This window comes from Schistocerca cancellata, chromosome 8 (assembly GCF_023864275.1).
Source record: "Schistocerca cancellata isolate TAMUIC-IGC-003103 chromosome 8, iqSchCanc2.1, whole genome shotgun sequence".
NCBI classification, from domain to species: domain Eukaryota; kingdom Metazoa; phylum Arthropoda; class Insecta; order Orthoptera; family Acrididae; genus Schistocerca; species Schistocerca cancellata.
Window position 1 is genome coordinate 501,959,733 of NC_064633.1, and position 27,726 is coordinate 501,987,458.

Below are 27,726 nucleotides of genomic sequence, written 5' to 3' on the forward strand. Positions count from 1 at the left end.
CAGCGGACACACCAGGAACCGCGGTGTTGGCCGTCGAATGGCGCTAGCTGCGCAGCATTTGTGCACCGCCGCCGTCAGTGTCAGCCAGTTTGCCGTGGCATACGGAGCTCCATCGCAGTCTTTAACACTGGTAGCATGCCGCGACAGCGTGGACGTGAACCGTATGTGCAGTTGACGGACTTTGAGCGAGGGCGTATAGTGGGCATGCGGGAGGTCGGGTGGACGTACCGCCGAATTGCTCAACACGTGGGGCGTGAGGTCTCCACAGTACATCGATGTTGTCGCCAGTGGTCGGCGGAAGGTGCACGTGCCCGTCGACCTGGGACCGGACCGCAGCGACGCACGGATGCACGCCAAGACCGTAGGATCCTACGCAGTGCCGTAGGGGACCGCACCGCCACTTCCCAGCAAATTAGGGACACTGTTGCTCCTGGGGTATCGGCGAGGACCATTCGCAACCGTCTCCATGAAGCTGGGCTACGGTTCCGCACACCGTTAGGCCGTCTTCCGCTCACGCCCCAACATCGTGCAGCCCGCCTCCAGTGGTTTCGCGACAGGCGTGAATGGAGGGACGAATGGAGACGTGTCGTCTTCAGCGATGAGAGTCGCTTCTGCCTTGGTGCCAATGATGGTCGTATGCGTGTTTGGCGCCGTGCAGGTGAGCGCCACAATCAGGACTGCATACGACCGAGGCACACAGGGCGAACACCCGCCATCGTGGTGTGGGGAGCGATCTCCTACACTGGCCGTACACCACTGGTGATCGTCGAGGGGACACTGAATAGTGCACGGTACATCCAAACCGTCATCGAACCCATCGTTCTACCATTCCTAGACCGGCAAGGGAACTTGCTGTTCCAACAGGACAATGCACGTCCGCATGTATCCCGTGCCACCCAACGTGCTCTAGAAGGTGTAAGTCAACTACCCTGGCCAGCAAGATCTCCGGATCTGTCCCCCATTGAGCATGTTTGGGACTGGATGAAGCGTCGTCTCACGCGGTCTGCACGTCCAGCACGAACGCTGGTCCAACTGAGGCGCCAGGTGGAAATGGCATGGCAAGCCGTTCCACAGGACTACATCCAGCATCTCTAGGATCGTCTCCATGGGAGAATAGCAGCCTGCATTGCTGCGAAAGGTGGATATACACTGTACTAGTGCCGACATTGTGCATGCTCTGTTGCCTGTGTCTATGTGCCTGTGGTTCTGTCAGTGTGATCATGTGATGTATCTGACCCCAGGAATGTGTCAATTAAGTTTCCCCTTCCTGGGACAATGAATTCACGGTGTTCTTATTTCAATTTCCAGGAGTATATATATATATATATATATATATATATATATATATATATACACCACGAAGATGACGTGCTATCGTACAGATGCGAAATTTAACCGACAGGAAGAAGATGCTGTGATATGCAAATGATTAGCTTTTCAGAGCATTCAGGTTGGCGTCGGTGGCGACACCTACAACTGGCTGACATGAGGAAATTTTCCATCCGATTTCTCATACACAAACAGCAGTTGACCGGCGTTGCCTGCTGAAACGTTGTTATGATGCCTCGTGTAAGGAGGAGAAATGCGTACCATCACGTTTCCCACTTTGGTGAAGGTCGGATTGTAGCCTATCGCGATTGCAGTTTATCGTATCGCGACATTGCTGCTCGCATTGGTCGAAGTCCAATTATTGTTACCAGAATATGGAATCGGTTGGTTCAGGAGGGTAATGTGGTACGCCGTGCTGGATCCCAACGGCCTCGTATCACTAGTAGTCGCGATGACAGACATCTTATCCGCATAGCTGTAACGGATCGTGGAGCCACGTCTCGATCCCTGAGACAACAGATGGAGGCGTTTGCAAGACAACAACCATTTGCACGAACAGTTCGACGACGTTTCCATCAGCATGGACTATCAGCTTGGAGACTATAGCTGCGGTTACCCTGCGAAACCATACATTTCAGCAGGATAATGAACGACCGCATATTGCAGGTCCTGTACGGGCCTTTCTGGATACAGAAAATGTTCGACTGCTGCCCTGGCCTGAACATTCTCCATATCTCTCACCAATGGGAAACGTCAGGTTAATGGTGGCCGAGCAAGTGTCTCGTCACAATACGCCAGTCACTACTATTGATAAACTGTGGTATCGTGTTGAATCTGCATGGGCAGCTGTACCTGTACATTCCATACAAGCTCTGTTTGACTCAATGTCCAGGCGTATCGAGGCCGTTATTGCGGCGAGAGGTGGTTCTTCTGGGTACTGATTTCTCATGATCTATGCACCCAAATTGCGTGAAAATGTAATCACATGTCAGTTCTAGTATAATATATTTGTCCAATGAATACCCGTTTATCTTCTGCATTTCTTCTTGGTGTAGCAATTTTAATGGCCAGTAGTATATCTGTTTGTTTGGACATGTCTGAAAGAACAGATACCATTGTGATCCTACAGCCACTATGAACCGCGACACTGGTTTATATCAATGGGGGGAGTTGAAAATTTGTTCCATGGCCAGGATTAGAACCTCAGTCTTCTGCTTAATAGGCAGATGCGCTCTGGACAGTGTGGTCACCACAGATGCGTGGACTGCCGTCGGGCTACGCCTGTCAGACACTAATTCTACATCACTAGTGTGTGGTGTAAGTTGAGAATTTTTGTTTGATAGTTAGCGTGCTAGGGTAGTCCACGCGGTTGTGGTTATCACTGTGTCCAGATGGTGTAGTGCTCAGCATATCTGCATAGTAAGCAGGACACTCGGGTTCGAATGCTGGTCGGGCACAAATTTTCAACTTGTCCCAATGGTAACCAATACCCACTGGCAACTAATGTCTTTCTAATCCTTTTTTGTTTCAAAAAAGCTTATCCCCTGCAGTACCGTCCATGTGACACTTCTTTCCGATACTGACGGGATAACGGTACAATTGCGGTTAGTGGTGTCGACGTCAAATGTCCTGTGCTATCGGAATGCTGGTGGTGAGTGTGGCGGGGTGACTGAGGCGTCGCTGGCAGCTTAGGTGGGGTGCTGCTGGTGAGCTACGGCGCGCAGCTGCTGTGGGGCCGGCTCGGCCAGCGCGGACGGCCGCTGCTGGTGGTCGCGGCACTCCTGCTGGCCGCTGCCTTCTGCGGGCGGGCGCTGCTGCGCAACCGCGACTGGCTCTCCAGGGAGACGCTCGCTAGGTGAGTACTGTGCAACACTCTGTGCCCAGCAACTGGTCTAGCTGTGAAGGCATAAGGGGCAGTCAAATGAAAACGAGACAAATGCAAAGCCATTTATTGTTTCAGTAGCAACCATTATAACTGTTAATGTATTTAACGCTCTTTGAAACAAGACGGTCAATCCATTCATAGAAAAAAATTTGCGTCTGCCTACGGAACCATGATTATACCCAGTCGTGCACCTGCTCGTCCGAAGCAAATCGACGGGCACGAAGGTCTCTGTTCAGGGCTCCAAAAATAAGGAACTCGCTCGGGGAGAGGTCGGGACCTAAGCAGGACGTGTAAGGGCTTCCCAACGAAACTTCTACAAAGCACTTGAAAGAATCTTGACAACGTATTGGCGAGAATTATCCTGCAACAGAATGATGTCGCCCATCAACCCGCTGCTCATTGATTTTCTGGATCAAGGCCCACAAGTAACGCACATTGTTTGCGAAACATGTCAATGTATGCTACATAAGTTTCATTGTCATCCCTTACATGTCCACCATACAGTCCCGATCTCTCCTCATGCGACTTCTGTGTTCTTGGAGCCCTGAATAAAGACATCAGTGACCGTCGATTTGCTTCGGACAGAGATGTACACGCGTGGGTAAAAGCATGTGGCCTTAGACAGCCGCAAACATTTTTCCATTGAGATATTTACCGTTCTTGCCTCACAGTGGGATCTTTAATTAAGGGGGGTAGGAAGTCAGACGGGCCGACCTGGAGCAGGAGGGTCACCACAGGACATTTTATTTTCTACTGTCTATACTTTTACAAATAAATTCATAATACTTTGTCACTATGACCAGGAAGGTTTGAGGACTCACACTCATCGCAGTGGAAGTTCAAAAACGTAGCAAAATACCTTTTTTTACATGTGAATTTTCATCATTTTTTCACTTATTACTGGCTGCATTTGTTGCTATAGGTACACTTTCCTTCCTAAGTAAGAGAGATTCTTCGATGAATTTTTCGTAGCATACAAACAGTAGCTACAGGTGTATGAAACTCTAGAATTTTCCAAATCTATTAAAAACTATGGAAAAATTGAGATAATTAACTATAAAACTAAAATTTTTTCTAAACATAAAATTTAAAATGTGACAGTTCATTCATTTCTTCATAAATTAAATAACTTATAGACTTTCATACACCTGTAACTATGGTTTGTATGCTGTGCAAAAGTCATAGAAGAATCTCTCTTACTTAGGAAGAAAAGTGTACCTATAGCAACAAATGCAGCCAGTAGTAAGTGAAAAAATGATGAAATTTCACATCTGAAAAATGTGTTTTGTTACGTTTTTGAGCTTCCACTGCTATGAGTATGAATCCTGAATCCTTCCTGGTCATGCTGTTAAGGTTTTATGAATTTATTTGTAAAAGTATAGACAGTGGAAATTAAAATGACCTGCAGTGCCTCTCCTACTCCAACTCGGCCCGTTTGACGTCCTACTCCCTTAACAGTTATGGCAATTACATTTGAAATAACAAACAGTTCACTTCCTTCTTTATCCAGCTGTCTCATTCTCATTCGATTGCCTTTTATAAAATCCTTAGGGTCGTTAGTCCGCGTCATGTATCTATTCAGTTACTTCTTCATGATCGATGCTTCGATCCTGCTACTGGGGTTTGTGTTCACATTTAACTGGGATGTTCAGTTGAGAGAGCATGCAATGGTGGTTTTTGAAGGGATCCCAAAAGATGGGCCTAAACGTAGATCGTGTAGAAGAATTTAAAGAGGGATATGTTGCGGCCGAGCAACCCTGAATATTTTTACTTATAAATTCAAGAGCCTTGAAAGTCTGCAGACTTGCGTTGTTCTAGCTGTGTCTTGAAAACTTCATGTAGCCACTACAACAGCTGTGTACTGGTCTTTTACCTACAATGGTTTGGAATACTTAAGGATGAAAGCAACTTTCGCATGATGTGTCATGCTCGATGAAAAGAGGACCACACATAGAAATAACTGCTGCAGCATAGTACAAAACGTACTGTAGCAAGTCAGAGAGGCTGTAATGTCCCCCAGAAAATACCCTCTTCCACGCACCAACTAATCATTTTCAATCAAACCACCAACATTCATTCACTTTGGAAAAGTTACCTGATCTGATTTACTCGTAATATATGCGGCGACAGCGGGTCGACGCCAAAGTATTTTCTAGTGCATTTATTCTTTGAAATAACACAGATGCATATATGCATTCTCCATGGTTGTTAAGAGTGGTAACTAGGACAGCTTCTGGAGTATATGTTGAGGGATTGACGTGTTTCTGAGAGATGCATATTCTGCTTTTCTTCTCGCTAAAGCGAGCCAATTAACATTTGTGCCGCTAGCGGTTTGTTTGAGGAGAAAGAGACTGTAAACGGAAAATAATTAAGGCGTGGAATCACCGGAGATCTGGACATGTAATGGAGATGGATTTAATACACAATTTCCTCCATAAATAAGGTTTTTGACTTTTTTGTTCTGGAGTGAATGAACGAATGAGTTTTTTCTTAATCATTTGATGATCACGTTGGCGCTGTAATTAGTGGGGAAGTTTCAGCTGTGTCGAAGAGAGCCTGCAATCACTGAGTCTGTGTTAAATCGTCCAAAAAAGCTTCGTACACATCTGGAATTCGCAATCTTTCGTAAAAGGAACAAATTGTCCAAACGATTGATTCTCCCGACTGACTGCAGTGTTTAACAGTAATAATAAATGTAAAGATCTATTACAGCAAGCCAGCTGCTGATTACCAAGATGAAGGACTCCACCAAAGATCCTATTTGGCTTATTTCAAATAATGAAATATTATATTGAAAACTGTACATTGATAAAGGAGAGGAAGAGAGAGAGCGAATGAAAATAGAGATAATACTAATAATCCTCCGTCTAATTTTTCGCCTGTCTTATCACGGATCAGCCTAGAATTGGGAGTGCCTTACTTTACTGTATAGATTTATGTGTGAAGGTGAAGTGATCTTTAAGGCAACAGATACACGTCTATACAGACAAGACATTACACAGAGATAGCGGTTAGCTGCATTCATCATCTATTCTTAGATAAAGAGACGGCAACTTATTATCCGAACATTTAAAAATGTTAAAAGGTGAACGGAAGTGACACCTTTATTGAAAGTCTGCATTACACTTAAGTCACCGCGACTCACGGCGGTCCCCTGGACATTAGAAAAGACGCGACCTGGTTTATAATGGGGCGTGTGATAACAGAGAGCGGCGCATGCGCTGTAGCGTGCTCCCATGCTGGACACAAGGTGGGTAAGGTGTTCTGGTAGAGCGCACCAATACTCCACCAGCTGCACGATTGTGCTTGTGGACGTGCAGTAATACGGTTCCCCAATGCATACCACACCTGATCGACAGGACTGAAGCCGAGAGAACGGGCAGGTTAGCCCATTCGCCGAATATGCTCCTGCGGCATGATCTCCTCCACCTCCACAGTTGGATGTGGTGGCGCATTACCATCCATAAAAATGAAGTCAGGGCGGAATGCGCATGGGAATTAGTACAGTGTCACAATAACGTTGACCAAGGACTGAATCGTGTTCAAAGATTTGGAGGTAAGTAAGCCCATGCGATATTAAGCTCTCGAAACCGTAACACTTGGACCAACAAGACGATCATGATCGGCACTGTTTCTTTGCACATTGCTTACCCTCATATGGCGAGACGTGTAAAGGCTTTTTTTTAATTACCGCTACCAGTCACAAACTTTGTCAACTATTGTATTACTTATTTATTTAGCAACATGTTTCGAGGTAATACTTCATCTTTAGGCTAAATGGCATTACAAAAATAATTTTACAATAAGGTCATACTGATGTTACATAGTCTTTTCGTAAATTCTGCAGTCATCCTGTGGAAGAAAGAACACTTAGTAAGAGGCGATGTCACTTTGGAGGCTGGACTGATGTTTGCACGAAAATGTTTTGTAACGGTCAGTCACTTTGTTCTTCTGGCATGGCAGTCTCGTTGTGATGCGATGAGGTGTTTCCATTTCCGTGGCTCTCTTGGTCACTGTTCACGAAATTGTCACTAAGATAGCAGTAACTTGGAAACACGATCACAAACAGTTCTGTAGTGCAATGGGCAAGATGGCGATCGAAATACAGCTGGTTTCGATTTGACGATCGATTTGTCGATCTATGTGTGTGAGATGTGTTCATGTCTTCTGCACGTCTTGTTATCGTATTACAAATGTAGGCTGGCGAAATACATTAGAAATTGAGCACTTGTTACATTATTATTGAACACATCATGATATAAACTATTTATTATACGTATTTCTAAGCTATTGCTGGGGCTAGAGTCAAACGACAGTCATGATATGTATCTTTTATTCTAAGAGCAGTGTAGTGAAATTGGAAAAGAAAAGTGAATTTTTGAAGTCTGCCATTTCATTCAGGATCTCGTTATTCCCCATGTGGCCATGGATGAATATTTCCATTTCTTCCAAGATTTCCATTTTCCAGCTCTTTTCCAAATAATGTAATACTTTGAGATCGTTGTCTATTGTAACAACTGAAATTGGAAAGAACACGTAGAAAATGTTGTGGGGAAGGCTAACCAAAAGCAGCGTTTTATTGGCAGGACACTTAGAAAATGTAACAGACCTCCTTAGGAGACTGCCTACACTACGCTGGTCCGTCCTCTTTCAGAATATTTCTGCATGGTGTGGGATCCTTACCAGGTAGGACTTACGGAGTACATCGAAAAAGTTCAAAGAAAGGCAGCACGTTTTGTATTATTGCGAAATATGTGAGAGAGTGTCACAGAAATGATACAGGATTTGGCCTGGAAATCATTAAAACAAAGGCGTTTTTTGTTGCGACGGAATCTTCTCACGAAATTCCAATCATTTAATTTGTCCTCCGAATGGGAAAATATTTTGTTGACACCGACCTACATAGGGCGGAACGATTACCACTACAAAATAAACTAAATCAGAGCGCGTACGGAAAGATATAGGTGTTCATTCTATCCGCCCGCTGTACGAGATTGGAATAATAGAGAACGAACCCTCTGCCAGGCACTTAAATTTGATTTTCAGAGTATCCCTGTAGATGTAGATGTAACACTGTGTCCTGTTTCATTTATATGTTTCACTACAGCTGATTTATTCGGTTTGCCTAGTCTGAAAGTCAATGTGTTCTTTAAAGCGGGTTTTGAAATTTCTTCCCGTTTGTCCAATGTAATATTTGTTGCAATGACTGCATGTAATTTTATAAATTCCTGCTTTGTTAAGTTTCTCTGTGGGATGTGAGATGTCATGTACCAGTTTCTATTTTAAGTTGTTGTTGGTGGCATCAAAACCAGACTAACACGCCAGAAGAACAAAATGAGTGACCGTTACAAAACATTTTCGTGCAAACATCAGCCCAGCTTCCAAAGTGACATCACCTCTTACTAAGTTTTCTCTTTCCCCACAGGATGACCACAGCATGTACGAAAAGACTATGTAACATCAGTATGACCTTATTGTAAAGTTGTTTTTGTAATGCCATTTAGCTTGAAGATGAGGTATTACCTCGAAACATGTCGCTAAATAAATAAGTAATACAATAATTGACAAAGTTGTGACTGGTAGCGGTAATTAAAACAAAAAGACCTTTACATATTTCTTGAGACAGTCACGGCCGAAAAGTAGTCAAAATGGCTTCAAATTGTTGAAATGATATTTGCGACTGTAATTCTAACCGTCTCGTGCGGAATATTCTTTGTAACTTTTTGACGTATGTGTTTACTGCCGTTGGTAGTGTCATATACTCTCCTTCACTGGAGAAGTCGCCTTTCGTTGCAAACATGGAGTAGCTCGACGTGAAAGAAAGGAAAGAGATTTTCGTTACTGGAAAACGGCCAAAATGTGGAGAGAACGAAGTCGTATGCGCTTCCAGAATACCATGGCGTATAGCGGATTCCTAGAAATGCGGACATCTCAAGAGCGTCTCCTATAGTGAACGTATGTGATATTCTTCGTGGTGATTCGCCCGACGGCTGTGACACTGGCCTCGGAGGAATCCGCGGTGCTGTTAGAGAGGAGCGGTTTTCACTCTCTTACTTCTCTGATGGGCATCGAAGGTGCAAACACAACAGCAATTACAACAACAATAATAACATCAAAAACACACACACACACACACACACACACACACACACACACACACACACACACACACCACTGATCAAATTTAAGGGCTAATATTTACAATTTGAACTCGACACCGACTGCTCGTGAGGACAGACTTCATGATGGTACACGTGAGTAAATACTTCTTCAAGTTCGGTGGCTTGATATGAAATTTGTAATTGCTGATTCCTTATCCTTTGTGAATGTTACTCGACAGTAAATTTTGGTGATGTCGGGCGTAAAGACAAACCTACAGCAGAATGGAACAGGTGTGGTTTTTACCAGCTATTTTCATTTACACTGTCTCTTAAGAAAGTAGATGGTAGCATTTTTGATAGCTTAGAAACGTAAATGAAAACAATAATATATCGCAGTTAGACAAAAATTAAACTGTTACGGTTTTTCCAATGACAAACGTTGACTCGGTTATCTCAAAGTTTTGTTTAAATTTATGATATGTCATTCTGTTAGAATCACTACATATTACGAAGACCCCCAGCTGCGGCTTTCTGTCTGTATGTGAAAGCTAATCTCAGCAAGGACTATAGCGATTTTGATGTGATTTTCGCTAGTAGATATGCTGATTCATCGGGAATATTTGCGTATATAATTTATAATTACTTCGTACAGACTGGCTGAACTGTGATAAAATGAACTCCTCCGGCGCGTTTGTCGGTCCATTGTGAAGGCTAATCTCAGGAACTAGAGTCGGTATTTTGATACGGCTTTCGCTAATAGATAGACTGACTCATCAAGGAAGTCTGTGTGTGCAATTTATTAGCGAACCCGGCAATATTCCGCAATTGCTAAATTTGTGTGGTAGTTCTGCATGTCCCCTAAAATCCTTCCCCACTCTCTGCCCTTTCCCTCCTCTATCGTCTGTCAACCTGCTCCTCTCCCCCACCCCCACTCTCTCTGCATGATCACCTCCTCCCTCTGTCTGCCCCTGCCTATTTCCTCCTCTCCCTCGCTATGTTCATTTCCTCCCCTCTTCCTGTCTACCTATACGTCTCTCTGACCTCGTGACTTGCTTATTATAATTGCAAACAAAACCTTCGTTAGGAACTGTAATCGCTTAAAGTGACTGGATAAGTCGGTGGGATCGATAGGTAGCTGTGAGACTATTTCGCATTATTTGAATCTGCGCATAGGTAGGATTATGAATTTTCGGACCACTAATATGCAGTAGGCTCATTCTAATCACAAGCTGATTTGACGTAAATACACCATTCGTGTTTTCTGTGAAACCGACTGTAAGGAAGAAAACAGAAACATCATATCGTTGAATACAAAATTTTTGCTTGAAATTATATATAAGGAAGAAGAATATGTATATATGAAACAATATCTATGTATATATGAAACAATTTGTGTAATGGTTTACATGCTCTGCTATCGTTGTTGAAGCTCACCACAAGAAAGAAAACGAAAGCGCAAATTTTCACAAAACAACAAATAAGTAGTTGAGTTTAGCAGAGAACGTGTATACTGCCAGCTAAAAGAATATGTAAGCTTTGTCCGTCTGAATCTATATTAGTATATTATGTAAAAATTTGAAGTGAATCGGTCAAGAGCTTTTCGAGATTTTTGGTAGCAACGTTTCCTCCATCCAAATGCTCATTAGAGTATCGTGTAAGAATCTGGAGTAATCGGTCAAGGAATTATTAAGATTTTTGGAAATAGCGTTTTCCTTTTATACATTACAAATATGTTTATATAATGTATGCACCTGAAAAAAATATAGAACCTATTATGTTAATATGTTCATTAGACTACTATGTGAAAATCTGATGTAAATCGGCCAAGAACTTTTCGAGACTTTTGATATCAATGTTTCCCATTATGTATTACATATTTTCAGACGAAGTGCAACGTGGCATTCCTGTTACTAATATTACTAGTTTTACCACTTAATAGGGGTCAAATAAGATTCAGAAGTTATTGAGAAACAGTACTAGCATTCTGGAACATCCAATTTATAATTACCTTTTGACTTCCTTTGAATACTTCACGTGAATGTGTGTGTATGGTTCTTACTAAATAACCACGGCCAACAGCCCGATACACCCTTCTCTATCTAAACTTGCCTTTTCTGTAGCCCCTACCAGAGCACGTACCTTGTTCAGAGTTACGAAGCGTCGTCAGTTGCATTCCACTAACCAGTGTTGCTTAAGCAGTCAGACACTTGCTATGTTTGCAGGGCGGGCTTGCGGGCGCTGCCGCACAACGCTAAGATGCACTACAACCTGGCCAACTTCCTGAGGGAGACGGGGCAGCGGGAGCTCGCCGTGCACCACTACAGAGAGGCGCTCAGGTGGGTGGCCGCGGCTGCCACGTGGCTGCTGCAGCCGCACGAAGCGTCCGTCAGCACTTGGAGCATGGTCACGTGTGACTGTGCGATTTATGATTTATAATTATGAGAGTTCATTGACATTACGCCTTTTAATGAATTTGAAAATTACCAATTGTGGACTAGCCACTAGATAAAGCCTTGCAAATACACTTAGAAACCCAAAATACACATTACCCAAATAAACAGTCCCTTAAGAGAAAGGTATAAAAAACGTAATGTGCCAGGCATTTATATAAACCTTAAGCATAGCGATTATCACTTACTTCACATAGCCACTTCATCAGACTCCTTAAAAACAGTTATTACATTAAGATGGCCACAATTAACGTTCTTCACTAAAATACCCTCATAAACTTACTATTTCAATCCGTTAAAGAAGCACTCGTGAAAAGGTCAACAACCAACTTAACGTCCCGGTCACTAAAACCCCTTGCTTTATTTTGCCTTATTAAGAATACAGAACTATTGACAAACTTCAGAAAATCAAACTCCCATAAGTACAGGTTATATACACTCCTGGAAATTGAAATAAGAACACCGTGAATTCATTGTCCCAGGAAGATGAAACTTAATTGACACATTCCTGGGGTCAGATACATCACATGATCACACTGACAGAACCACAGGCACATAGACACAGGCAACAGAGCATGCACAATGTCGGCACTAGTACAGTGTATATCCACCTTTCGCAGCAATGCAGGCTGCTATTCTCCCTTGGAGACGATCGTAGAGATGCTGGATGTAGTCCTGTGGAACGGCTTGCCATGCCATTTCCACCTGGCGCCTCAGTTGGACCAGCGTTCGTGCTGGACGTGCAGACCGCGTGAGACGACGCTTCATCCAGTCCCAAACATGCTCAATGGGGGACAGATCCGGAGATCTTGCTGGCCAGGGTAGTTGACTTACACCTTCGAGAGCACGTTGGGTGGCACGGGATACATGCGGACGTGCATTGTCCTGTTGGAACAGCAAGTTCCCTTGCCGGTCTAGGAATGGTAGAACGATGGGTTCGATGACGGTTTGGATGTACCGTGCACTATTCAGTGTCCCCTCGACGATCACCAGTGGTGTACGGCCAGTGTAGGAGATCGCTCCCCACACCATGATGCCGGGTGTTGGCCCTGTGTGCCTCGGTCGTATGCAGTCCTGATTGTGGCGCTCACCTGCACGGCGCCAAACACGCATACGACCATCATTGGCACCAAGGCAGAAGCGACTCTCATCGCTGAAGACGACACGTCTCCATTCGTCCCTCCATTCACGCCTGTCGCGACACCACTGGAGGCGGGCTGCACGATGTTGGGGCGTGAGCGGAAGACGGCCTAACGGTGTGCGGGACCGTAGCCCAGCTTCATGGAGACGGTGGCGAATGGTCCTCCCCGATACCCCAGGAGCAACAGTGTCCCTAATTTGCTGGGAAGTGGCGGTGCGGTCCCCTACGGCACTGCGTAGGATCCTACGGTCTTGGCGTGCATCCGTGCGTCGCTGCGGTCCGGTCCCAGGTCGACGGGCACGTGCACCTTCCGCCGACCACTGGCGACAACATCGATGTACTGTGGAGACCTCACGCCCCACGTGTTGAGCAATTCGGCGGTACGTCCACCCGGCCTCCCGCGTGCCCACTATACGCCCTCGCTCAAAGTCCGTCAACTGCACATACGGTTCACGTCCACGCTGTCGCGGCATGCTACCAGTGTTAAAGACTGCGATGGAGCTCCGTATGCCACGGCAAACTGGCTGACACTGACGGCGGCGGTGCACAAATGCTGCGCAGCTAGCGCCATTCGACGGCCAACACCGCGGTTCCTGGTGTGTCCGCTGTGCCGTGCGTGTGATCATTGCTTGTACAGCCCTCTCGCAGTGTCCGGAGCAAGTATGGTGGGTCTGACACACCGGTGTCAATGTGTTCTTTTTTCCATTTCCAGGAGTATATATATATATATATATATATATATATATATATATATATATAGCTTAACCCGCCTTGGCAGAAGGAAGTCAAATACTAAATGCAGCAATGCGCTAACGCAATGCAGCAGTGCTACTCAGTCCCTACTCGTTGTCATGTATTACTTTATGGTTGAACGTCCTGATATCCGCCCAATGGCTATAATAATTCGGAAGGTCACTTCGCCATCATGTAGTCACCTGATGAGGAAACTGTGACCATTTTCATAAATATCATTTTCTGTGGACACTGGTACATAATTAAGTCAACCCAGTTCCTACATATCGAACCTTATCCTTACTCATCTCAGCCAGACGGGAGGCCACAGATGCTACGGGGATGCCTCATCAATCATGTGTAGAGATGGCTCTGAGCACTATGGGACTCAACTGCTGAGGTCATTAGTCCCCTAGAACTTAGAACTAGTTAAACCTAACTAACCTAAGGACATCACAAACATCCATGCCCGAGGCAGGATTCGAACCTGCGACCGTAGTGGTCTTGCGGTTCCAGACTGCAGCGCCTTTAACCGCACGGCCACTTCGGCCGGCTGTGTAGAGATGGTTTGGCGCCTGACGGTTTCACTTGCACCAGTTGGTGGCAGGGAGTCTCAGAGTTAGTCGCATGCTCAAAATGGTTCAAATGGCTCTGAGCCCAATGGGACTTAACATCTGAGGTCATCAGTCCCCTAGAACTAAGACGTACTTAAACCTAACTAACCTAACTAAGGACATCATACATATCCATGCCTGAGGCAGGATTCGAACCTGCGACCGCAGCGGTCGCGTGGTTCCAGACTGAAGCGCCTAGAACCGTTCGGCCACACTGGCCGGATATCGCATGCGAGCACTATGTGTATAGTTACGCATCGGAATGGGGAAAGCAGGCGCGAACGTTAATAATAATGTTGATTGCGGTCAGGCTTTTGTAAAACGAAATCAGAATAGCAATGGCTAATACCAGTGGGATGGTAAACTCGTGTGATTCCTAATCTACTGTCAATGAACTGTAGTCATAGCAGCAACGTGATCTCTGAACATACAATATTATTTATTATGTATGTTATATATTCAGTGTTTATTTCAAGAAACCTTTATCATCGTTTTATTAGTTTACTGACTGAATTATGTGAAGCAGTGAGAGTAATAGATTGATAGACTACATGTCACTTAGGTACACTGTTAGGAATCTTAATACCTTGCTTGATACGTGAGTAGTGCAACAAAGTGGGTGTCAGTGCATATTTTTAGTGCGAGTTGCCTACATCAGGGGCAGGTATGCACTCATGGGTAAACCTACTGATCTCCTGTCATTAACAGGTCTTTAACCTATTGTTCTGCTAAAGGGAACCTCCTTTTTGATTGACAAGCACTTAACCTATCGTTCCCTGGACCCTCCCCCTCGCCCTCCACCCCTGAGGAAACCCCCCCCCCCCTCGCTGCTACAGGTACACTTTCAGGTCTGAGTTACTGGAATAGCCCCTCTCACGCTTAGCAGTATGATTGGCTACTTAATTAAATTTATCAGTTAATGACCCCCTTTTGATAAACCCACACCCCTCCCACCTCCCTCCCACAAATTGGCGTGAAAAAGACTCAGTTGATTGGTCATTTGGAGGGAATCCGATTGTAGTGTATGGAATATTGTTTATACAATTTAGACATTGTGTGGAATATTGAGTATTTAAACAATTTAGGTGATTCAAGGCAGTGTATGTAACACATGGATTTGATGGCTCTGTGGTGGAGAGGAATGATCTCATAACAGGAAATTCAAGGGTATATTGCTTATATATAAACAATTCAGTTAGTGGGGGTAGGATTTCTCTTGCTCATCACTCTCTGCTCTTTTGAAACATATAGTTCTTGTAAGAAGTAATTACATGGGCAAACATGTTGAATAACCTAATGGGGTTTTCCATGTCACCCCCATTTCCTTAAGCTATTTTACCGCCTTTGATACCAAATCAAGTAATTATTTATGTTCTCTCACCATTTCCTGGTACACTTTCCGAATTTCACGTGCATTTGAACGCCACTGCTTTCGCATTCTTCTTTATCACCCAACTCCTTAAACTACTTTACTGAGTTTTACATAAAAATTACGCAAATTAACATAGTGTTCTGCACTTAACCTGCTGTTCTGCTCCATGTCACCCACTCACACACACCCTCCCCTTAACTACTGAACCGCGAACACCACATTTTTGTTAAAAATTGATTCAAACTAATTAAATCGATATTCTTCATATTAATGGTTTTTTTTAATTTGCAGCATTCTACTGGTTGGTGAAATCGATGGAATATAGTTTTAGCAAAAGATCACTAGTAAAAAACACATCCCACCAACCGATGCCCGATGGCGGATGAAGATGCCACCGACTCCACACCTGCCCCAACAGTCAGGATGCACTGGCGGGCACCGCGAAGTGACGATGCGGCCATTAGCTACCAAGCCACACACCGTTTGGGTCCTGCAAGCATGAGGCAGTGGCAACCCGTTTTTACTTGACACCTGAGAAATTCCTGTCGAAATACGTGTTCACCGAGGCACCGTTGCTGGCGCGATGACGCGGAACTGTGGGGACCAGCGCTATAGAAATCTGTTCCAATGCTTCCCAGAGTATCTCAGAGTGCATTGTTCCTAGCAATCCTAAAGGGACACACGAGACGCGTCGGCCATGTGTATGTGTTTACCTGCCCATTGAGGCTGACAGATCGCCACGCGATGTGTGCATAGCATGGCTGTTATTTTCAGTGTCGTATAGTTACTGGTCAGGAGATGTCCTAATACCACAATGTTAGGTGAGGGACAACATCAAACCAGAGATGGATGGTCTGCTTCAACTTGTCTTTCAACTTATGAACAAAAAATACGTCACCTTACACTCAGAACTTTCTGTAGATAAACAACGCAAAAGTTTTCTACAGAGCATCAAATACATACAAAACTCATAAGACTATTGAGAATCAGGAACATATCTACCAGTGTAACTACAATTTAGTATTGCGATTGCTGCTGCAGTCTGACACCGATCGATGTACAGGTAATGTCTCCTCTTGACCACTGTGGTTTTGGAATGAATCTCAGTATCTATTGCACACAAAATTTTCCACATAAAAATCTCTCCCATGCCCTCATGGTCACCGATGTGCTGAATCTTCTCATCCCTCACGATAGGATACACTCTCACTTTCTCTGGTCATGCCACAACACAAGCCACTGCAATATTACACTGCAATATACACACATTTTAAAAAACAGTGCAGTTATTTTTTATAACTGTGCAGCAGCTGAAGGAATTGTGGTATGCCCACACTCACACCAACAACATGTCTCGATTTTCCTCAGTCCTAGGCAAATATCGGTCAAAGCTTTTGAATCAGCGCTTCTGTAATGTGCTGCACCCTGCCAAGATTCTCTCAAACAAGTGTTATGAAAGACAGGGGTCCAGCACAGTGTGTTAATTAATACTGCACCTGCGGATGTAGTGCTTGAAAAGACGTCACCAATGTGGGTTAGTGTACTGTAATCAACATCACTACCGATGGAACAACAAGGAAAATACGATTGTATGCTTAGGGATGCCGAACAGGGGACGTCTTCTTAAAACCATATTGCCCATTCTGATTGTACACTATAGCAGGTCCAGTTGAACACTTGCATTGCTATATTGTGCAGCTGTTTACGAAAAGAAACTATCACCACTTACTTTTGGATATACTGCCCAGTGCATTGAAATCACGATTCACCATGTCCAGTCTATCCTTCCATTATGACTAGACATAGGTAATTCTCTTGGTTTTTACGTAAATAGTAGTTTGATTACTTCCCACAAACATATGTCGAAACATAAGCAACCGTACCATTACGTTCAAGCAGCAGCATAACTTTTCTATCAATTACATTAGTATAAAAGAATTATGATATGTCCACACTTGCACCAGAGAGGGGTCGTTTTTGCACTGCAAAAAAGCCTCCTGCCATTACGTATTTGTCGATGAATAAAGGATGTAATTACAATTTTAAAGAGCCCTAGAGACTTTTCAGTTTATCGGTTTCACTGCTTCAATGAAACCTTTTGGTATTTTCGATACTTGTAAATTCAGGAAACACAAAGAAAGTTCTGAGTGTAAGGTGACGTATTCTTTGTTCATGTGTTCAAAGACAAGATGAATCAGACCATCCACCTCTGGCGTGATGCTGTCCTCTCATCCAACATTGTGGTGTTACGACATCTCCAGACTAGCAGCTGCAAGACACCGAAAATACCAGCCATGCACATCTCGTGGCGATGCGTCAGCCTCGCTGGGCTGGTAAACACACGTGCCTGGCTGACACACCTTGCGCGTCCCATTAGGATTGCTATGAAAAATGCACAATGAGCTATTCTGGGAAGCATTAGAAGAGATTTCTATAGTGCTGGACCTGCAGTTCCGCATCATAGCGCCACCAAGATGCCTAGGTGAACATGTATTTCGACAGGGATTTCTCAAGTGTCAAGGCAAGCAAGGGATGCCGCCGTCTCATGCTTGGGGGACCCAAACGGACACCTGTGCATGGCTCAGCAGCTGACAGTCACGTTGTCACTTCTCGGGTGCCACCGGTGCATCCTGACTCTGTGCGTGCATGCAGAGGGTGTGCGTGAGTAGGTCACATGGAGCAGATCAGCAGGTTAAGTGCAGAACACTATGTTAATTTGCATAATATTTATGTAAAATGCAGTACAATAGTTTAAGGGGGTGGGTGACAAGGAAGAATGTGTCAGACATGTCGTTAAAAAGATTGTTAAATCTGAGAAGTGTACCTGAAAATGGTGGGAGGACAAACCTTATTACTTAATTTGGTGTCAAAGGCGGTAAAATAGTTTAAGGAAATGGAGATGAGATGGAAAATCACTTAAAAGAACAATAGGTTAAGTGCTGACAAAAAAGGTGAACATTAGACTAAGACACCCAAAGTATAGTGTCAAACATTAGGTTATGCAACATGTTTGCCCTTACAATTACTTCTTACAAAACCTACATGTTTCCAAAGAACAGAGAATGATGAGTAAGAGGAATCCAATCCCCACAAACTGAATTTTTTATAAACAAGCAATATACCCTTGAATTTCCAGTTATGAGGTCCTTCCTCTCCGCCAAAAAGCAGTCAATTTCCTTATATTACATACACTGCCTTGAATCCCCTAAATCGTTTAAATAAGCAATATTCCACACATTGTCTAAATTGTTTCAACAATATTCCATTCAGTACAATCGAATTGCCTCCAAATGATCAATCAACTGAGACATTTTCTGCCAATATGCAGGTGGGAGGGTGGGAGGGGAGTGGGTTTAGCAGAGAGGGAGGGTTTAATTAATTGATCAATTTAATTAAGTAGTCAATCAAACTGATAAGCATGAGATGGTCTATTCTAATAACTCAGACTTGAAAGTGTATCTGTAGCAGCGAGGGGGCAGGTTTCCTGAGCGGTGGTTGGAGGGGGCTGGGGAACAGTAGTTTCAGGGCCTGTCAATCAAAAGAAAGGATTCTTTTACCAGAATAATCGGTTAAGGACCTTTAAATCAAAGGAGAACAATAGGTTAAGTACCTGTCAATCAGAGGAGAACAATAGGTTTGCCGTGAGTGCATACCTGTCCCTGATGTAGGCAACCTGCACTAACAAATGCGCTGACGTCAACTTTGTCCCACTACTTATGTGTACCTTGGGAGCAAGTCTACCTGCCAAATCTATCAAGACCAAGAGTCCGAAGCGAAGCCTGTATGAGTGGAAAGTAAGAAGCGATTTTTCAAGAACCAGTATTAATTAAAAAGGGCTTTACAACACCGACATTCTGTCGTATACCCATCCATTAATTTCTCATTACTGAAGAGTCAGAGCAATATAATTTATTCTAAAATACACGTATAATATCGTTTTAAAGCATTCAAATGATACACGTACATTCTAGTGCCTTGAAGATAGTATAACATGAGCAGTAACGACTGGTGTATGGGTACACCTCAGGAAACAAAAAACAGAGGCCATATTGACAGTATTTTCGTTCAGTGTAACTAGTATTAGTTACAAAATAACTGTTGTTTTTGTGTAGCGTGAATGTGAGTTGTACCAAATCGTGTGTCATAATGAGGTCGAGTAATGGACTTCATTTTTTTTACCAAACAACTCTGACAATGTAATTTACATACGAAAATACTGGCGTATGAAAAATTACTATGTTCACTAATTAACATTCCGTTGGACTGTCGGGAGCACGTGAGGGGCGTAACGAGCGCACGGGTAAATGACGGCAGCGTGCTTCCTGACATTTAATGTGTAATACAGTGGTAAATTTCCAGATAAACCGAGTTCAAATAAGGAAAAGAAAGAAAAATAATGATTTTTATCATACTGAGAATTGCACTTGTGGAAATTAAAATCAAGAATAACATTCAGTGAACGTAAAACAGTTACGCAATATTTCGACGATAGAAAGAGTAAAACAGTTTTCAAAATTCTTGTCGATGTTAACTACCATAGATATGTTTCCTTGCGCTTTCTTCTCAGCAAGACCCTTCACGAAGTATAACTGTGCAACTCATACTCGGAAAGTCATCGTAAGGTTGTGGCAGAAAGTACGTGTTGCTATAGAAACTATTTGCCCGCATACTATTCCATGTGGGGATGTTGGTGCCTCTGTGTATACGCCTGAATTTCTTTAAATTTCCCTCGAGGTTATTAAGCCACATTAAAGCTGCAGTAAGTAATTTGTTTTGCTATTTGGTTTGGAATTCTGGCTCTCTAAAGTTTCAGAGTAAGCTCATCTGCAGTGTGCAATAGGTTGTTCTAACATGATCCACCTGTATGTGTGGAACATACTTGTGACGTTCTCTCACAGATTAAACAAAGCTATGACAAAGGACGCAATTTTCTTTCAAAAACGTCCTTCTTCCGTTAATTGAAGTTGTGAAGTGTCTCAAACTGACGTAAAATACTAAAGAAGAGACCAAACGAGCATGTCACTATCTTTTTCGTGAATGAACTAAAATTATCAGGAATCTTTCGTTAAACCTCAGTTTCGCATGTTCTTTCAGTACAGCTATATTTGTGTCGTTCGCCAGTAAATCTCTCTGGACGTACACTGTCAGAGATTTGTTGTGACCGATTTCAGTAATTGACATCCAGTCATGCATCAAGGGATATTTGGTTTTCCGTCTAGTTCCGCACGTTGTATTGCACATACGTTACCCGCCACGAACTTCTTTCTTCTGCATAACTCTTCGTCTGAGAATAACCACATGCACCCAATGTCCTGTTACTTGTAGGATGTATTCCAGTCTCTGTCTTTCCCTACAGTTATAATCCTCTACAGCTCCCTCTAGTACCACGGAAATCATTCATTGTTGTTTTACTAGTATGTTCTATCCTCTTGCACCTTCTTCTAGTCAAATTTTTCACGAATGACTCTCGTCACCTATTCTGCAAAGAACTTCCCTGTTTCTTACAGTATGAATCCACCCAGTTTTCGACATATTTGTATAGAACCATTTGCCACATTTTCTTCCAGCCCTGTTTCTCGCAGTCTATGATTCACTTGCTCCAAATGTACAGTCTCACAGATTTCTTCCTGGAATTAAAACGTTAATACTAATAGACTCCTTTTGCCCAGTAATGCCCCCTTTGCATCCATCAGTCCGCTCCTACCCCCTTCTCACTACCCCACGCCAACAGAACTTTGCTGAATCTTACAATCACAGTATTTCTTTTCAGATAGATAATAACATGTATACCGAATTCGATTGAAATCGATCCGAGGGTTTAGAAGGTGTATTTTACCAACGTATCTGCCCGCATACGCACAAGTCATATATATTTAACATATTGCACACATATTTTGAATATTTTACCTTTATCTCTGGCGAATTTCAGCTCGCAGTTTCGTTTTCACACAGCTGTGTGTGTGTGTGTGTGTGTGTGTGTGTGTGTGTGTGTGTGTGTTGTGTGTGTGTGTGCGTGTGTGTGGTGTGAATTTCTAAGGGAATGAGTTGCTGAGGTCATCGGTCCCTACACTGACACACTACTTAAACTAACTTAATCTAAGAACAACACACACACCCATACCCGAGGGCGGACTCGAACCTGCGGCGGGAGAAACCGCGCAATCCGTATCATGACGCCTCTAACCGCGGGGCCACTCCGCGCGTCTATGTATCCTGAACTATGTGTCCCCACGTGATGTATTTTTGCAGGTGTTTCCAGTGGTGTATGTGAACACCGTCGGCAAAATGTGCTGCGAATAGAGTTATTAGCAAAGCAGTAACAAATTAAAAGGTCATTCTTCATTCGACAGTTTTATTGCATGAATACCGAGAATGTAGTAAGGGATAAACCTTTTTCTCGTTTTGTGTGTGTGTGGGAGGGAGAGAAATCTGTGAGACTGTACACTGGGAGCTAATGAATCATGGGATCGGGAGTGGGAGCAAGAAAATATTATGTGCAAAGTTCGTTGAAAATCACTAGGTGCTCTCATTCTGAAACACTGGATGAATATAGTCTGACTGTGCGTCATGAGCTACGCCTCTTTTTGACTCCACCACCCATTTGTTTTAGAGGTAGATGTTTTTTAGCACCACTGTTATTCTTTCCACGCAGTAAGTGATATGTGTACCAAATTTAGTTGAAAACGATCCATTTGTTTACGAGGATACATGGAATATACATACATCCGCCATTACAAAATAAATGTACGTGCGCGTCAGCTGCGCTAGAACAGAATCAACTTTTAGGATGCGAAAGTTTAAGTCGTGATGAACGAAATATTTCCGTCTGAAGGAGTCGATTAGATGGAGATTTAATGCTTGCAATCGATCTCAGATTGACAAAAGGAGCGAAGAATTCAACAGCGTTATACCACAGATTTTCGAAATGTTGTACTATATTGTATTGTATGTTAACTGGGGACCTAGAAACGACGGAGAGGCTCCGTCCCCGCCGCAGCCGAAGTGGTCCACAACCCCACGACCTCTACCGCAGTCCACTTCACCCCTCCGCCACCCCACACCAAACCACTCTTTCAGAGTTATTGTGCGGTTCGGCCCCCGATGGACCTCCCCACTGAACGTCTCACACCAGACGAGTGTATCCCCTATGTTTGCGTGGTAGAGTTATGGTGGTGTACGCGTACGTGGAGCACTTGTTTGCACAGCAATCGCCGACGTAATGTAGCTGAGGCGTAATAACAGGAACCTGCCCCCATTCGCCGAGGCAGATGGAAAACCGCCTAAAATTCATTCACAGACTGGCCGGTTCATCGGACCTCTACGCAAGTCCGCCGAGCGGATTCGTGCCGGGCACCAGGCGCTCGTTCCCGATCCGGAAGCTGTGCGTTAGAGCGCACGGCTAACCGGGCGGTCTTTTCCAAATGTTACAAAGCCTACTGAAGCAAAGAAAGAATATATCTTCTTACATCCATGTACTAATTTTTATTTACATGACAAACCCTATTTTCAGGGCTATATTTTAGTTTGGACTAATGGATCTATGCAGATATTTGTAAAAACGACGATGATACATCATTCCATATTAATGTAATACTGTCGCCTTCTGAAGAAGACAGATTTAAATCTGTGGAAACCTAGGTAAAGATTTCTTTATCCATTGCAACTGGTCGGCTGTTTTTAGTCTTATATCTTCAAACGTTTGCAATAACTGATGAGCCTTGGTCTTCATCACAAAATGTTCATAGATCGATACCCAGTGCTTCTCTAAATTATTTACATCTTTCTCAGTACATAAGCACTAGTTTCTTTGTTTTTTGTATTTTTTTTCACGGAGAAATACCTACTTTCTCTAACTTTTTGTTCCATTTCTCACAATGCGATTGACTTTCGAGAAGCGGACTTGGTAACAAAAGCTCAGATGTGCTAGCTGCTGATGCTTGTGAAGACTCATGTGGTATTGATAAACTCCATGGAAGAGACGTTCAGTCCATCGAAAAAAAATGCGAACTGTTATTACGAAACTTTCTAAGTCGTGAAAGTTCACAAAATCGTATTAATGCAATTGTTTGTAACAATCCAAAAAAATCAGCAATAAACATTTTCCATTCCAAATCTGACGTGTATTAATTTGAAGTTTCAAATTGTGATACTGCTTGGAGTTTGACCTCAGATATTTCTGTCTCAGATTCAGTAAAACACAGCGTGCATCCATTTACCAGTACTACAGACAGAAAAACATTTCCATTAAAAATGTTCCAGAATAAGACACCAAGCTTCGATAGCCAATTAGTTAGCTCATCAGTTTTAGCAATTAGATAACTCATTAGTTAACTCATCAGTTAATATCTTTAAGTACGCCAAATCACAACAGGCAGTGGGCATCTACAAAAAAAGCGTGAAACATAACCTTTGCACAAAAGAGAAAAACTTTTACGAACTCTCGTAAATAGACAACGTTTGTCAAATTAGAGATCCCGGGATTAGGAACAAATGGCTAATCATGTAATTAGGTAGAATGCACATCTCAGCCAAGAAAGTACATACCAGTGCACATAGCTTGGTTTTAAGTTGTGGTAACTCGATCTAGTTCTATGAAAGAATGTGTAAATATATGCAACACGGCCCACATGGCTTAAACTAAAACAGTAGGTACTAAAACTGAACTTATATTAATCCTGAATAGCAGCTAAATTACATTCAACCAGCACATATAATATTCATAAATTACCAGCGTGTCTCAAAGCCAATACAAGATTTAAACAACACGCCCCGAATAAGTGTGGCACAAACGATTTTAGTAAGTACGTTAGCCTAGCTGGAACTGGTAAATTCTTTAAATAAAATCCTGGTTATCTTAAACGTAACACAATATAACACTCATACAATAAAGAACTCTATGGCATAGCAGATAGCTCTGAATGGCTGCTCGTACAGTCTGTATATACTCTAAGGTGCTCACCAAATAAGTCCAAGCGGTGCTGGTGACTGCAGCTCACTGCTCGCACATTGCCCTCTGTAGGCACAAATAGCAGACGGTTCAAGGCTGTCTTCCACCAAAGCGAAATACTTCTTCGGCACGTAAGTTGGTAGAATATGGAATGGTATACCCGCTCGAAGTCATATTCAACTTCAGCGAATGCTGGTGGTATCCATGTGCGACATGTCTGACGGCACTTCTCCTTCGATGACCATCCTGCAGTTTTCGGTGACAAACTTCTCAGAACGGGCTCATCCACAACGTCGTTAAGTTGGTTCTGTGGAGGGTGTGCATCTCCACTGGGTGGGAAGTGAAGGAGGAGGTTGCGAAGAGAGTATACCACATTTTCGAGATCACACCACAGCACAGCACGCCTCATAATTGGCGACAACACGTCAAACACTAATTTTCATTCTGCGACCTTCTTGCGACAATTGTTACGAAATTTTCTAACTCGTGAAAGTTCACAAAATCGTATTAATCGGGAACATTATATGGGCTCCAGAATGAGATTTTCACTCTGCAGTGGAGTGTGTGCTGATATGAAACTGACTGGCAGATTAAAACTGTGTGCCAGACCGAGACTCGAACTCGGGACCTTTGACTTTCGCGGGCAAGTGCTCTACCAACTGACCTACCAAAGCACGACTCACGCTCTCTCCCCACAGCTTTACTTCTGCCAGTACCTCGTCTCCTACCTTCCAAATTTTGCAGGAGAGCTTCTGTAAAGTTTGGAAGGTAGGAGGAGAGCTTCTGTAAAGTTTGGAAGGTAGGAGACGAGGTACTGGCAGAAGTAAAGCTGTGAGGGCGGGGCGTGAATCGTGCTTCGGTAGCTCAGTTGGTAGAGCACTTGCCCGCGAAAGGCTAAGGTCCCGAGTTCGAGTCTCGGTCTGGCACACAGTTTTAATCTTCCAGGAAGTTTCATTATATGGGCTTTCAGGATGGCCCGACAAAACGATGAATAGGGTTTAATTCTCTGACGGTTGTTCAAGACTTGTATTTGTTCATTCATCTACATCTACATCTACATCCATACTCCGCAAGCCACCTGACGGTGTGTGGCGGAGGGTACCTTCAGTACCTCTATCGGTTCTCCCTTCTATTCCAGTCTCGTATTGTTCGTGGAAAGAAGGATTGTCGGTATGCCTCTGTGTGGGCTCTAATCTCTCTGATTTTATCCTCATGGTCTCTTCGCGAGATATACGTAGGAGGGAGCAATATACTGCTTGACTCTTCGGTGAAGGTATGTTCTCGAAACTTTGACAAAAGCCCGTACCGAGCTACTGAGCGTCTCTCCTGCAGAGTCTTCCACTGGAGTTTATCTATCATCTCCGTAACGCTTTCGCGATTACTAAATGATCCTGTAACGAAGCGCGCTGCTCTCCGTTGGATCTTCTCTATGTCTTGTATCAACCCTATCTGGTACGGATCCCACACTGCTGAGCAGTATTCAAGCAGTGGGCGAACAAGCGTACTGTAACCTACTTCCTTTGTTTTCGGATTGCATTTCCTTAGGATTCTTCCAATGAATCTCAGTCTGGCATCTGCTTTACCGACGATCAACATTATATGATCATTCCATTTTAAATCACTCCTAATGCGTACTCCCAGATAATTTATGGTATTAACTGCTTCCAGTTGCTGACCTGCTATTTTGTAGCTAAATGATAAAGGATCTATCTTTCTGTGTATCCGCAGCACATTACACTTGTCTACATTGAGATTCAGTTGCCATTCCCTGCACCATGCGTCAATTCGCTGCAGATCCTCCTGCATTTCAGTACAATTTTCCATTGTTACAACCTCTCGATACACCACAGCATCATCTGCAAAAAGCCTCAGTGAACTTCCGATGTCATCCACCAGGTCATTTATGTATATTGTGAACAGCAACGGTCCTATGACACTCCCCTGCGGCACACCTGAAATTACTCTTACTTCGGAAGACTTCTCTCCATTGAGAATAACATGCTGCGTCCTGCTATCTAGGAACTCCTCAATCCAATCACACAATTGGTCTGATAGTCCATATGCTCTTACTTTGTTCAATAAACGACTGTGGGGAACTGTATCGAACGCCTTGCGGAAGTCAAGAAACACGGCATCTACCTGTGAACCCGTGTCTATGGCCCTCTGAGTCTCGTGGACGAATAGCGCGAGCTGGGTTTCACATGACCGTCTTTTTCGAAACCCATGCTGATTCCTACAGAGTAGATTTCTAGTCTCCAGAAAAGTCATTATCCTCGAACACAATACGTGTTCCAAAATTCTACAACTGATCGACGTTAGAGATATAGGTCTATAGTTCTGCACATCTGTTCGACGTCCCTTCTTGAAAACGGGGATGACCTGTGCCCTTTTCGAATCCTTTGGAACGCTACGCTCTTCTAGAGACCTACGGTACACCGCTGCAAGAAGGGGGGCAAGTTCCTTCGCGTACTCTGTTCAGTTCGATGCCGTATACAAGATTTAAGTCATACAAAAGGTAGTCCAACAGCTTTTTAAGAAAGATTTTGTGCCATTGTATGGGTGGTTACGTAATTCTGGCTTGCAGCTGCTGTCATTTTGATTTGGAATTGTCGCTGGCGGTGTAAAAACCGCAGCAGGTCCTCGTCCCGCAGTGTGTGGTAACACCCCTTCGTGTGCCCGCAGGCTGTGGCCGGACTACGCGAGCGCTCACAACAACCTGGGCACGCTGCTGGCGGGGGCGGACGCAGAGGCCCACTTCCTGGCCGCAGTGGGGCTGGCGCCGGCGCACGTGCACGCCCACTACAACCTGGGCCAGCTCTACAGGTGAGGCGAGGGGGCGCGCGACCCACGTGCTGGCCTCTCCTAGAAGGTAGTGATCTCAACTCGCACATGTTGTGCCCTGGTGTTACTCAGCGAGAGACGGAGACAGATCAAATCTCCTCAGACCAACATTTTTTAGCTGGTGTCTCCCGAGTCTTTTGAAGTAGCATACCTGAATAAAATCTTCTAGTTTGTAAGCTGCATCAGTTCGCATAAGCCACGTGAGGTTTCGACGGCTGTCTCCGCCATCGTCATCAGGAGTACAAGCCACCTATTGCTGGGACTGGAACCGTGTTAGTGTAAGGACAGAAAGAAAGACGGAGATATGCGTGCTG